The 14,329-nt window shown below is 40.3% G+C and overlaps 1 long non-coding RNA gene across 2 annotated transcripts; it reads left to right on the top strand.

Moving 5' to 3' along the window:
* The first annotated feature begins 9,855 nt into the window (after nucleotides 1–9,855).
* Nucleotides 9,856–13,355, top strand: LOC119024618. 2 transcript variants are annotated; one of them, XR_005076534.1, is made up of 4 exons: nucleotides 9,856–10,423; nucleotides 12,444–12,517; nucleotides 12,696–12,720; nucleotides 12,770–13,355. It is a non-coding gene; the product is annotated as an uncharacterized LOC119024618 (long non-coding RNA). The 2 variants fall into 2 exon arrangements; XR_005076533.1 differs by lacking the exon at nucleotides 9,856–10,423 and having other exon boundaries at nucleotides 11,130–12,517.
* Nucleotides 13,356–14,329: the final 974 nt, after the last annotated feature.

Here is a 14,329-nt window from a genome sequence, read left to right as displayed (position 1 = left end):
CTTAAAAAAGGGTATAAATAATGTGTTCCAAATCAACTGGGCTCTGGGTTGCAGAGACTTGATTTATACCGGACAAGCTGTATGGAGCCATGTTATGTTCTTTTGTTAGAGAAAAGGCAGAGGGGCCAAATGGCGTATCTTTATAGGTTGTTTGTCTTGTGCAATTTGTCATCAACTGTTGATGGAACACAGTTATTTAAATCACTGATGGAGTGTAGGAAGGGAGAGTGAAATCATGAATACAATCTACTGCATTAAAGGACCAGCAGTCCGAGGATGTACCGTATTTCACTTGCAACAGATGATTGGTACACAGTTAAAAAATGTTTTATGACCAGCAGAGGCTGCTGTGTGGTCAACTTTGTTCTGACCCTGAGACTTCGGTGGAGCACCTTCATACTACTGGAAAGAGACACAAACCCACTCAAAACTGACGTATCTGCTTTTAATGGATATTCTTTACACACATATTTCACAAGGGATGCAACTAACAATTATTTTGAAAATATTGTGATCTGAGGATTGTTTTCTCAAATGCTTGTTTAACCTATATAGAGCAGAGTGGAACATTACCATCACAATGACCTATGGAGCCCAAGTCATCAAACGTTTTGTCCTAAACAGTTCACAACCTAATAATATTCAATTTGTTCTAAATATAAGCTATGACAAACAACATATTTTCACATCTGATTGGCTTAAAAAAGAACATCTTAAGATTATTTTTCATGTCTTGAGTGTTTCACACGTTTAATTAAGGGTGTTGCTGATTAATTCTTATATACTAATCCATTAACTGCTGCAGCTCTTGATAAAGCTATAATGTTATTGTCATGTCATTTTTTGACATTACAATGTACTAAGAGTGCCAGAATGATGAGCTCTCTGCTGGTTCCTTGTCTGTCTTTGTTTTGTTGTCGTCACAGCGATTCCTCACCAGTCCGCTCAGCTGCCTCGGAAATTATTTCCTTCTTCACTGATTCACTTCACTTTATATAATATATCCCCTGCACTGGAGTCATTGCAATTTTGTGTTATCACTGACAGTGGTAGTGTCCTCACAATAATATTTGCATCCATTAACTGTGAAGTTGCATTGTGGCATTGTCAGCAGATACCATAGTGTACATTGTCTACTGTTTTCATTCCACGGTGGGATTTTTTGAGAGAACTTCATAGTGTATAACATCCAAGTCCCCCTTGTAGCTGTGGAGGGTCTGTTATAGGCAGAGTGTATATACACCAGCGAGCTCTCTCCAATGAAAACAGGAGCATTAATCAGCAGGATGCACACTGAGGTCCTGGTCATTAAAGATAAACTGTGTTTCCCATTCTATTTTACAGAGGATATTGTAATTTACTAAATACTTTTTTTTTTGAAAGAATAATCTTATTCACATTATTGACAAAGATAATGACGATGGCAAACTTGTGACATTGTAAGCTTGAATATCTCAAGAAATTTATTTATTAGTAGTTCTTCAGAAATAACAGAGGACAATTCAAATTTGAATTGCAAACTAGCCTGACCTGTGAGTTTACCCCTGGAAAACAGCATCCTTCTCCATGACTGAGAGCCAGAGAGGGTCCACTATTTACAAATGATGATTATGTGATGTCATTTAGTGCAAAAAACGTTGTCATTTTGTTGCTGTCTACAATGCATGGCGAGTCAGGATCTCAATCATAACACTTTATAACAGCATTAAAATGATTATAAATAGCTGGCGGACACATTTCTGGGATTAAAGGTGGAAACTTGGTGGAAACATAAAAAAAACATACAGATCTCAATGTAAAGTTTCCTCAACTTCTCTCACTTATTGTCTCGTCCTTGGAGGCATCCCATTTCACCTCAGTTTCATCCACGTTTCCCTCAAGGAACCTAAAAAATAAGAAAAGGTCCTTACATCTCTGAGTCTTGCTTTGTGGCCAGATGTTCTACAGTCACAGTTGAAAGTTTACATATCACAGCAGTCTTGATTTCTAATAATTTTTACAGCTCTCATTTTTCTGTGATAGAATGAGAGGAATGCATACTACTTTGTCACAAAAAACACTTTTGGCTGACTCTTGACCATCCTGACCAGTTTTCTCTCAGCAGCAGGTGATAGTTTGTGTTTTCTTCCTGATGGTGGCAGTGACTCACCTTTGCCATGCACTTTAGACTTACAAACAATAGTTTGTACAGTTGATCTTGGGACCTGCAGCAGCTTTGAAATGGTTCCAAGTGATTTTCCTGACTTGTTCAAATCAATAATGAGCTCTTTCAGATCAATGCTGAGCTATTTAGACCCTCCCATTGTAGTGTTTGTGGCTGAGTCTAATGGGTATATCATACAAGCCTTAAAAATGGGCCCAGAAAAGTCCCCAGCTATTATCAATCAGAATCACTCAGAACATTTGATTCACACAACATCCTATAATCACCTAAACTGATTGTTGAAGTTACTGTATATTTTTGATTGAAGATTTGGCCATGTTATCAGAAGACCTACAATAAATTCCATACTGAACGAAACTTCTTGAATGTTTTTTGTGACAAAGTAGTATGTGTTCCACTCATTCCATCACAGAATAATGATGACTGTAGAAATCACTGGAACTGAAGACTGCCATGATATACGTTTCCAGAAAACGAAAGACTACACTCGTGAGTGAGTTAATTACTTATTTTTTTTTCTCTCCAAATGATTTATAGATCTTTAAAGGGCTCTTTCCCTCTCTCAATCCCTCTCTCCAGCTCAACCCAACCAGTCTGCCGAGGGCACATCCAGTGCACGGTGGTCTTCCTTTCATCTCCATCTGTAAAAGGGTAGGAAGATGAAGCTGCTTGTGACACAGTCATGCAGGAGAGCTCTGTTTCACAGAAGGTTTCGAGGACTTCAGAAGAGCTTCCACTGGGGAAACTGCCACACAGGTGGTCAGTCATAACAGATGCACTACTGACTGGATCAGGAGCTGTCTAGGAGGATAGGACAGCGAGGGGCATGTGGAAGCCCCCTTGATTAGCAGAACATGTAAATGTTCAGCCGACAGCCATTCATCTGACTCTGGTTCTCAAGTTCCTACAGGCATACAAGCCACCTTAGCCTAGCTACTAGTCTAGCTTCTTCATAGGGCTGCAGTCAAGAGAGTTCCTGGGAGTGACATTTTGTGCTGCAGCTTCATGGTCCACATCTTTTACATTTGGGAAATTTTACACGATTGATGTAACCTGTTCAACCCTAATGAGCACAGCCCATTTCAGTTAATTGCATCCATGTTTCCCTCACTCGCGTCTTCTCGCTGTGACATAGTCCCTCCCACAGAAGATTTGCAGAGAGACACAAGGAAATCATGCAAGGGGAGAGGAAACAAGGAAAAATATGTACGTCGCCCGCTAACTTGCATTTTAGCACCTGGCTAATGTGAAAGGGGATAAAATAGATGAATTGTGCGGCTCTTCTACACTTTCCAAATCTTACTGGACCAACTGCTTCAAATTATGACAGTGAAACAAGTCATTTTTGCAGGGGTTGTGACATTCAAAAAAGTGTATCCATTTTACGGACACTTCTTTCACAATGGGTCACTAAATAGCCATAAATAGTAATTTTCTCAAACCAGTCAAAGGATGTAGGCCTACAAAGAACAGATTCTACTGAAAAACCTAAAAATAAAGTTTCAGTTAAAACAGCAGATAATGCCATTTAAAGAATGAACATGTATTGTTTAAAAGAAATGTGTCTCAGATGTCATCAGATGTTGATGTGGGGATACATGCAAGCAGAAAACAAATCACTTTTAAATTAAAGAGGCATGAAGGCAAAAAAATGAATGATGATGTACAGAGAATTACAAAAGGTACAATGAATCAGGTAATGTTACCTCTTTCAATGGCTGGGTTTGTGAGTGTGTGTGTGTGTGTGTGTGTCTGTGAGTGTGTGTGTGTGTCTGTGTGTGTGTGTGTGTGTGTGTGTGTATGTGTGTGTGTGTGTGTGTGTGTGCGTGTGTGTGCACCCGCGCACGGTGCGTGTGCATATGGGTCACCTAATGAATGCTGTTGGTTGTTATACAGGGCTAAATTACTGGTCGTGACTCGTGCTGATCAATCCAGGACAAAAAAAACAAAAAAATCATGGGAGAAAACATTAAGAGTTAACTGGGAAAGACCATACTGTGAATGCCTACTGGAGTTAGAGCTTTTTTATGTCTACAAAGAGCTCTTTTTGCCTTAAATGTCCCCACATTTTTTCAATTACATGCTGCCATTACATTCTGCTGTTGCAACTGTAAACATCATGTAAGCTAGTTTGAATTTGTAAAAATGAGTTGCCATTTAATTTTAAAGAGAGTACACGGAGAATGTATTAGACAATAAAGATCACAAGAAGCCGAGGCAGATGTTCCCACAAAGCGAGGCAGCCATTATACCTTCTTTTCCCAAATAACACATAATTGCCAGGTCACGATATAATGTGTTTAGATGGCTTGCTCCATTTGAAGATGACCTAAATGATGAGTGATTAAATGTAATTTGCACATATTATTAATAGTAGTAGGAGACAGAGTGGCTGTAGGCATTACCTGGGTTTAGTGGAGAGGACTGTTGATTAGCTCTGTGATCAAATATACAAACCAAGTAAAATTACACGATGTTTAGTTTGGTTTGATTGTGAGGACCATTGCCTGAAAGAAAGCTCAATGGTCATACTCTGTAGTGTGTCTTCTACTGTAAAATTTTGACTTCATAATGCAATTTTTACCATAGAAAACATTGTTACAAAAAGGTGACACTAAAATATTTTTAACAAACAGACACAATGTATTACAATACAATAAATATAAAAAGCGCACACACTTGTAATTGTACATCTCTGTAATGGAAGTGTTTTCTAATTTATATTACTATATAGCCATTTAGAGTGTCAACCATTAGTTGGTATGCTTAATCTTTTCATTTAGTTAAGGGATCTGCAAACCATTTAGTTTCTCTTTCTTATAAGCTGAATATGTGTTTTTCTGTAAAACATAATTCACAATTGGGTGTCTGTGCAGAGAGATGGGTGCTAGTGCGTTGTTTTATTCATCTGCTGCAGAGCCTTCCTGTCCTGGGCCATACATGAACCATGATTGTTTGCTCTAATCAGGATGCTTTCTATTGCTCTTCTGTAAAAGGTTGTCAAGAGTTTGGCTCTGGAATGTAGCCTTCTTATGTTTCTGTAGGTAGGATAGCCTTTTCTCTGTTTTCTTTTCTTTTTTTTTTTAACAAGGGTGGTGATGTGCAATGACCATGATAAGCTCTGTGATTCCCAGGAACTCAGACTGTTCACTGGCTGCACATCAGCTCCACTGATGTAGACTGGGATGTGTGTGCATACTTTCAAATAGAGTTGTCTTGATGTCTGGGAGTACTGTCATGGGTGGATAGTGTGAATAGGAGGGGATGGAGCACAAAAGCACAAAAGTAGACGAGATGTGACTGTCTGACTGAACTGTCTGAGGTATAGTAGAGTGTCTCGATGCATATAGAGTGTTTAGTTTTCCCATCAGCTTAAAGGTCCCATATTATACTGTTTTTCATCAATTTCACACAGCTCAGAGGTCCAACAGCACTGTATTCGATATGTATTGCCCCAAACCCATCTGTGGTCCAGAATTTCAGCTGTCTAAAAGTTGCTAAAGTGAGCTCTACTGAGAGCGGACTGTTTCTGTGCCTGCACCTTTAAATGCTAATAAGCTCTGTCTGTCAAAGCATACTTGCCTGCTACACATCACTCTCAGGAAGACGATGCCTCTTACGCTGGCGGTACCATGCGCTAATGTTATGGTGGATGTATATATATGTATCGCTATGGCTCGCTTTCGTTCAACCACCAGTTTGACCCAGAATCAGACCTAGAAGGAGAGGCTCCTGAACAAGTACAGACTCTGTGGCTGCAGCAGGACGTTTCAGAATGGTTAGTGTGTCTGAATAATGTTTGTTTGTTCTATGTGTTGATACAGTTACTACCATGTAGCTAATGGCTAACAGCTAGCGAAAGTTGTGTATGTCTCTGACACAGTCTCCAAACTCTTGGACACTGTTCGCATCATCTCTGTCGCCAGTCTGCACACGTTTCCAGACTTTTTACCGTGACGATAAAGCTCTATCGTTATATTATCAACATTAAAGTTACTTCAACTTGCGTAGCAGAACGAAGCGGAGTTAACTAGGTAGCCAGTTTCAAGCTGACTTCACCATACTCATAGGCAACTGTAAATACTATCAAACCACGGCGACACTTACCTGTGGCTCAGGTGCAGTTGCTGGGTCCGGTATGGTTGGGACTGATCCTTTTACGAAGGTCAGTGTCGCTGAAGTCAAAAAACAACATTCTGATGTAGCAGTTTTATTCTCCAGGTGTCTGAAGACTGAGTGAAAGGTGGTGGATATGGCATCCTCTGTGGATCTTTTGGTTCAGAAAGCATAGTGGTGAGGGTCCAGGCTGGCAGGGGTGATGTCTGTGTTGTACTGGAGGGCCATTTTCTAAACACTTCAAAGTCTTTATTGAGGAGATGGAAGCAAACACATGAGACCCCTGTCCATTCAGAGAAGAGCTTTGAGAGTATTGAAATTGAGTTACTACTACAATTAAATCATCATTAAATAATATGTCCAGACAGAATATTCCAATAGTTCAAAACAAAGTTGGCTTGTAAGCTGGTATCACTGATTAGTTTTTGGGTTAAAAGCGTAAATAATTTGGTAGGGATGGGATAAAAGAATCGTTAAAAGAATTTGTAGAACATTATGATGTGTTCCCAGAAAGCAAGGCAAATTTCTATTTATCATCCTCTGTCCCGGGCCTCCAGGTCACCCTCCAGACCTGTTCTGCCCATCGGCCTTGCTTCATGGTTCTCTTCCTGATGTATTCTGCCGTTCTGTCCTGCCCCCTGGCTGTTTGCCTGTAGTTTCTTACTCGGCTTCTGTTCAGCTCCTACAGCGTTTGTCATCAAATACTGATACTATCACTTTCAATTACTAGATGACCCGCTCTACCTCCTGACTTTTGCAGTTGCAGCTGATGTCTTTATGACTTGTAACAGGACACCTTTTCTGTGGTTGCAGCATTGCATTTCCATATTAAGGATATGGAAGAAAGACGAGAGGTTAGTTTAGAGACACAAAGGAGGAGGAGATGAATGACTGAAGAACTTACACTATAAGCAGCCCCTGTCTTCACTCCTCCTATCACACTGAGGATAAAAGTTCTCAGTGACAGATGTCATCCATCAGAAATAGAATTTTAATCCAAAATCTCTGCTGTTTTCCTGATTCTGCTTTTGTATGTGACTGTGAGAGTCTTAAGACCACTGATGGATTCCAAGTGTGTGTGTTGGTGTGGATCCCCAGATGATCCCAGCCTTTCTAAATGCTAATGTAGGTGAGTAATAGTTTCCAGGAAGCATTGCTTTAAACCAGCAGGGAAGCACAAGGAATATAATCGATCTATGAGCTACTGAGGTTTCCTCATTTCCCTGCAAAATAATCACAATGACCCAGTGGTGGTCGTACCTTGCATGACGCCCTGGGCGGACCTCACCTTCAGCACCCCCTGTATTGTTTTCTATATTTGCCCTTGTATTTTGATTGTATTTGTACTTGAATGTACCCACTGCTATGATCACCTAATTTCCCCTCTGGGATTAATGAATCTATCTATCTATCTATCTATCTATCTATCTATCTATCTATCTATCTATCTATCTATCTATGACTGAAATGTGCTTTATATGTGCTACATACCATGTGTATGTATCTTTCTCACCAGCAACCAGATGCTCCTTTACAAAACAAAGGGCACCCATAAATCAGATTCTTGACCCATCTGACAGATTCGAAAAAAAACGTTCAGATAATAGGGGTTTCACAGAATTCTAGTAGTTATCATGAAATGAGGAAGTGACATTGCAGCCTGTTTTGCCCCATTAAATAGAAAAGTGAGAGAAAAATATCAAGGTATTGAGAGATCTGAGAAGTTGATGGAGGTTGGAGAGAAGGAGATATCAGGAAGTCCAAGAACGATGTAACAAGACAGCCCAAGCTGAACATATTCCCAACCACTTTGATGGAGGACAGGGGACGGAGCTTTAGGCCAAACTGGTATGAGGCGGTCAGGGATCCATGCCCGACTTCTGCAGCACTGTCCTACTGTATTTAATTTCTCATTTTTGATGGCCCTACCTCATTGTTTCAATCGATGCACTCTTTATGTACAAAATAAACTTTTGTATGATTTTAATGTAAAACAAATTTGAAGTACTTGATCTTCAAATATCATTTGTTTCCATTTTTTAATGTGCCCCTCTGATTAAACACTGGCCCAACCTTGGCCCTCCCCAGTAAAACTTGTCTAGAACCGCCACTGGGCATACATCTAATTTCACAAGTAACCATCCCTCCCAACTTAACATGGGCAGATACTATTGATTACTTTGCTCAATAAACATATTATTTATCGAAATGCAACAGCCAAGACTGATAAAGTTATGTGGCTGATGTCACAACATTGTGTAGAACTAGCTAGGATACTGACATTCAGATTCGGTGAGTTTGCTTCGATATTTAAACATAACGAGACCAGACATTTACAAACTAGATATTCTTAACAGAGTGAGGATCAACAGTAACACGGTTACATGCAAAAAATCACTTTCCGAGATAACATTATTAACTCCTCTTCAAAACTTGTTGCTGCCGTCCTCATTCTCATCTTGCCCCCGGCAACGCAGTGTTTGGGTGCGTCACCCTAATTAGTGTAGACCGCTGAGTCACATTAGTTCCGCTTTTGCTGCTAGCGTGTAAAATCGTAATAACTTGATCAGTTTATTTTGTTTTAATTTTATTATTCAGTCAGCTCAGGGTCAGCCACAGCAGGGGTCAGGGACATTTTTACAGGGACACTGGCCCCTGTAGTCCCCCATGTAGAAATGCCACTGGTTCCGGTGTTTAAGATGGTATCCTACAGTAGACTATAGTGACCATGAATCCCCTTTCAACAGCCAGTATGAAAAGCAGGCATATGTAGTGTGAAAAGAAGATTAAGACATAGCTTCACAGTGACATTTCATATCTTTCATATCTTGCTACTGGGCAACAAGTTAACGCTTTACAATTGAATATCTAGCACTAGCCCCTAGCACCCTAGCGCCCTAGCTAATCATACTACACATCATTACAAGCCTATTCTGCAAACTTAAACATAAGAAGAGACATTGATAAAATCATCTGTTTAATAGACATCTGACAGATTATGTCAGGGTCCTAAAATGAAGCATTACCTGGTCATTAGTGTCACAACACACTGCTGCACATTGTCAATTTTGTATGATTCTACTGCTGCACCGCAGGTTATCTGCCCTGCTTCTACACAGCAAAACCTGCAGAGTTGATTTCTTGGTGTCAATGTGTTGGGAGTATAAAGTACTCATTGGAGTCCATTTAACTCCATGTAGTGTCTTATCTGTTTATTGTAACACTCTGTCCACAAAGACAGAGTGTTGATGTTGATAGAATTGGGTGTCAAATGTGTGAGTGTCATTTTCTGCAAATCAACTCTGGATGGCAGTGTTAATATGGAGGTAAAGTCTCAGAAAGGATATGTTAAAAAATAACACAAAAAACGTGTTGTCACAGCCTAAAAGCTTAACACATAGCGTACTGGACAATTTAACACAGTTGTGTGTTATTTTACATGGAAGGATTTCGAAATTTTTGATTAAGCTTTATTAATAAAGGTAATTGTGACAATCCTCTTTTTCCAACGTGTTTCAGACGAACACAATATAACAGTTAGTTATAGACAGACAAACTCAAGACTCATCAAACTGTAAAGTGTCAGGGTAAATTCGGAATTTAAATATCCACCAACTCAATCATATTTTTAATGTAATTGATGATACACTTTAGCTTTGTTCAGCAGGGCTGCTTGTGAGCTAGCTAGCTGGCAAAAGGCAAACTTCTATTGTAGTTTGAAGTTTATTTCTTTAAACCATATTACCGAACACAATGTAAAATAATGTTAAAATTCACCAGTCTCGTGCCAAGTTTAGACAGGTGACTGTTTAAAGTTACAAATCAAAATGTCAAGTAACACGCACATTTCAATTTGTAGCTGTTAGCATTAACCGCCATTTTGATGCAGCACCTCTGAGTTTAGTTTGGGAAAGGAGGCTGTTAGAGCCATTAACTATCAAGCACAGGTCGGTGTGTTCCTTCAGTTTTGAATTGCTTGCTTTGAACTGTGGAGAGTTAAGGTCGGGCTGACGGTGTTTCTGTGCTTTTTCTCCTGGTCATGTGGTTTTTTTAATTGCTGTTGGTTACCTCCCTGGCTTGACGTTAACTTTAATTCTCCCCGACACCACATCAGGGAGCGGTAATGCAAAAGTAACAGTGGTGGTGAGTGTTTCATCGGTGCATTTAATACTTGTTATCCAGGTAGGTCGGTTTTGAATTGCTGCTGGTTATCTCCCTGGCATCAGCCTTAGCTCTCCACGCCATGGGGGCGCCATGTTGGTGATTTAGCACATTTACCATTTATTAGAGTCCAAGCACAACCTGTCCATGCACCCGTGTTAGCGCGCGCGCGTGTGTGTGTGTACCGCACATACACACACAGAGACAGCAGGTGGAGGGGCTATGAGAGACGGTGAAGAGCTGTTTAAAAAAACGACACAAGACTGATTTATCATTTACTCAACACATGGATTAAAGTTCTCTGTCGCTATGACGGATTTCCGTCATTCAAACTTCACAGAGGCGACTTATGAGATCAATGTTAGTGTTGTGTTGGTCACGAACGTGTCATTCGAACGAACAAATCTTTTCAGTGAACGAAGTGAACGGGATCACTTCATGGACTGATTTGTTCCTTTCCCAGTTCAGTTGAGCTCAGCTGACGCTGAGGACGTGATTCTCGTTCAGGTACTGTGCTGAAAATGGCGCTGTGTCACTCACCCAGGGGAGAGGAGATGATTCACATTCACCAAACGTACTGCTAAAATTAGTGCTGTGTTGCTAACATCCGTGTAGCATCATCTTAAGTGACTTTACTGCACAGTAAAAGTCACTCAAGTTCGCGAACGTGATTCACATACACGCTGATTCAGTGACAGTGCGAACGTGATTCACGTCCTCAGCAGGTCATTGGCGAACGAGGGATGCCAGGACATGAATCACGCTCACCCTGTGATTCGTTCATGATTTGCGAACATGAGCATGATTTTACTGTGCACAGAGGACACTTTCATTCATAATTTTATTGCATATATACCACTCAGAGCAGCACTGCGTCTCCCGCGAATGATTGCGCACCGTCCCTGAGTAAGTGAACGTGAACCTAAGGGCTGAATTATTAACTAAATGACGGATCGTTTGGCTGCTTATCAGTTCAGGGAGTTGGAGAGCACTGAACGATTCGGTGAACAAATCTTTTGAACAAATCATTTTAATGAACGGATTCTAGAGATTCAGTGCAGTAAAAAGAACTGCCGTTCCCATCACTAATCAATGTAGATCAGGAGGAGAACAAGTGTTGGCTGATTTGTATTGACAGATTGTCACACTCCACAGCCAATGGTATCGTTGACAGTGTGTGCGCGCCTGACCAGTGACAGTGTAGTGACCCACACAGGGCGGGATCTAAACTCGGAGCAGTGCTAAAGTTTAGCTGCTTAGCTAGCAAGGACTCGTCACACGGCTATGTTATCAAATAGTTTTTGAGTTTAATCAACACGTGAGAACTCGTCTGGCACGGAGAGTCTCCTGTTGTGTGCTACATGTGTGAAATAACAACTATAGTCTGGACTTTGTCTGCAGTGTATCTGTGTAAACGGCTTCATTCAGCGTCTCTCCCTCCCATCTGGCACCGTCAGTTACCATGGCTACAGGAACGCCCTGAAACTTTAAAATGATCAATAAGAAGTTTTTGGTTAGTTTGACTGTACAAAATCATGAATGTAGCCGGATTGTAGCTCAATGCTGAAATCCTGTATTATAACATAGAACAAATGTAAAGCCTCAGAGCTTCTTTGATTATTAACAGTATGTTAGTGATGACAGAAAGCTGATAACTTGCCATCAGACTGATAAGAATGCAAAAGTTGCTGTTTGTATGATGTATTTTTCTGTTAAATGATAAGAGGCTCACTTTAAACAATATTATTGATAATAATAATTAATGATAATGAAGAGGTAGAAAAATTGTGTACTGAAACGTTCTGTAGATGGTTGATTATTTGAAAGAGTAAAACTTGAGAGAAGCTTGACAAAAAAAAGTTTGATTTCATGGATTGAAAATTACATTGAAAAGACAAAAAACATTTTAGGTGTGAATAGAACAGCTGTTCAGATCCTCCTGTAAAATGCTGTTTTTCAAATATTTAATTTGATATCTGTATCTGCCAACCTTCCTTGTGAGGTCTGATGAGTTGGGAGCACAAACCAGACCACCCTTCCTCCTTGCTCTTGGACAGCAAAAAAACAAGATCCAAGGTGTGTAGAGAAAACATATTTTGTTTTACTAGTGCAAAGTTCCTGTGGTGGGTCCCCCTCCAACCTTGAGGTGATTGATTCCCTCTGTTCACATGCTGGGGTACTTTGAACATGAAATCCTGAGAACTATGGCTCGACTTCAGATCTTCAATTTTAGTAATGGTTATTTCTATCACAGGTTCTACATTGTCCTGGATCAAAAGGTGATCCCCTGCAAAGGCCGGACCACTGGCCTTTGCAGGGGATCACAAGGCTCATCATGTCTTCTGGCTCAACCACAATGACATGCTCCATGGCTTTTACACGTTCCTTCAGACAACAGTCCACCACATCGATGCTGAGACCACAAAGAAGACCCCACATGTGAAGGAACTTCGTATGCACCTGCTGCAGTGGGAAAACGAAGTTGACACAGAGTTGCAGCAAGAAAACGGACTTCCCACCGAGCTGTTTGGGTAAAGCATGTACCTATGTTTTGTTTGTAAGGAGTACCAGAACACAATTTATATTTTATGTCGACATTTAAAGTTTCAATATTGACTCTACTTGAACTTGAGGTACACATGGAGCAGCTTACCTACTTTAAACCATTTGATGGACAGTATTCAAAGGAGAACAGAGACCACGGATGCCTTGTTCCATATTATTTTATTTTGGATATGTAATGTGTATGTATGTATAATGTAGTTGCTTCAACCTGTTTTATATACTTGTATATGCTTTAAAGTGTTGTCTATAGAGGCCAGTATTGCCTGTATTGTATGATACCACACCTGATGACGTTGCTAGCATGACAGTGTTGTGTTACAGCCTATTTGAGTTGCTGGTCCTATTTTGTTTGAAATGCATTTTTAAAATAAAATGACTAAAGTCAAAGGCTGTCATTTTTATTGTACTAGTTATTATGCAGTTAACACCTGCAGGAGTCATCGACTAACCCCTGTTTGAGAATTATTAAGTGACACTGCATTGGTGTTGAGAAACACCTGGTGGGTGTAAAGGAGGTAACCATAAGTGTCAAATCCCAACTCCCCACATAGTCAATACTTCACTCCAGACATGGTGTTAAAATGCCAACTGTCTTACTAAGTGTTAAATGAACTCTTTCTGGTGTGGAGCGTATAGGACACCAGGAATAGTGTTAAAATCAAGTCTCATGGAGTTGATTTGAGTCCGCTGATTTTGCTGTGTAGGAACCACGTTTGGTGCTCTCAGGCTGCATTTTTTGTTTTGTAAAACAGGAGGCACCTACCCACCAATCAGAGACAAGAGATGCATGCAGGGAGGTTGTGCTTGATTTTACTGGCCCATTAGAGCATGTCACCATTTTCCCAATCTCCAAACACAACAACTTTGCGGGAAAAAAAAGATACACGATTTGAGGACAAAACGATAGGATGGGCTAAGGCAACTTTTGGATGGGCATGAGCCCCCCTCACCACTGGTGCACAAGTGTCATACCCTTTTAAATAACGGAACGAATTTGATGCAAGATGAAATTTATTACAAAACTGACATGCAGTGTATGTTTTCTTGTCCTGCTGTGGCTGCCCATTGTGGTCATCTACCTTTTAATGGACTCATCAATGATACTGAAAAGGCTCACTAGTTACATTTTTTTTCTTCTTTTTTTTCTAGGACCTCCATTCCTTCTCAAGTAACGGGACATAAAAAACAATGAAACTGAGTTGCTGATGCTCCCTGCCTGGAAACTCTGCCAACTCAGGAAAATTGGCTTGGTTTTTAATATGGTGTGCTAGTGCTTCAAATAAACCTACACAGATCTCCTGTAAAGCTATAAGAGGCCTGCAC

This window comes from Acanthopagrus latus, chromosome 8, assembly GCF_904848185.1.
Source record: "Acanthopagrus latus isolate v.2019 chromosome 8, fAcaLat1.1, whole genome shotgun sequence".
In the NCBI taxonomy this organism is placed as follows: Eukaryota; Metazoa; Chordata; class Actinopteri; order Spariformes; family Sparidae; genus Acanthopagrus; species Acanthopagrus latus.
Note: the sequence above shows the minus strand (reverse complement) of the source record. Positions and strands in the feature narration are given on the sequence as shown.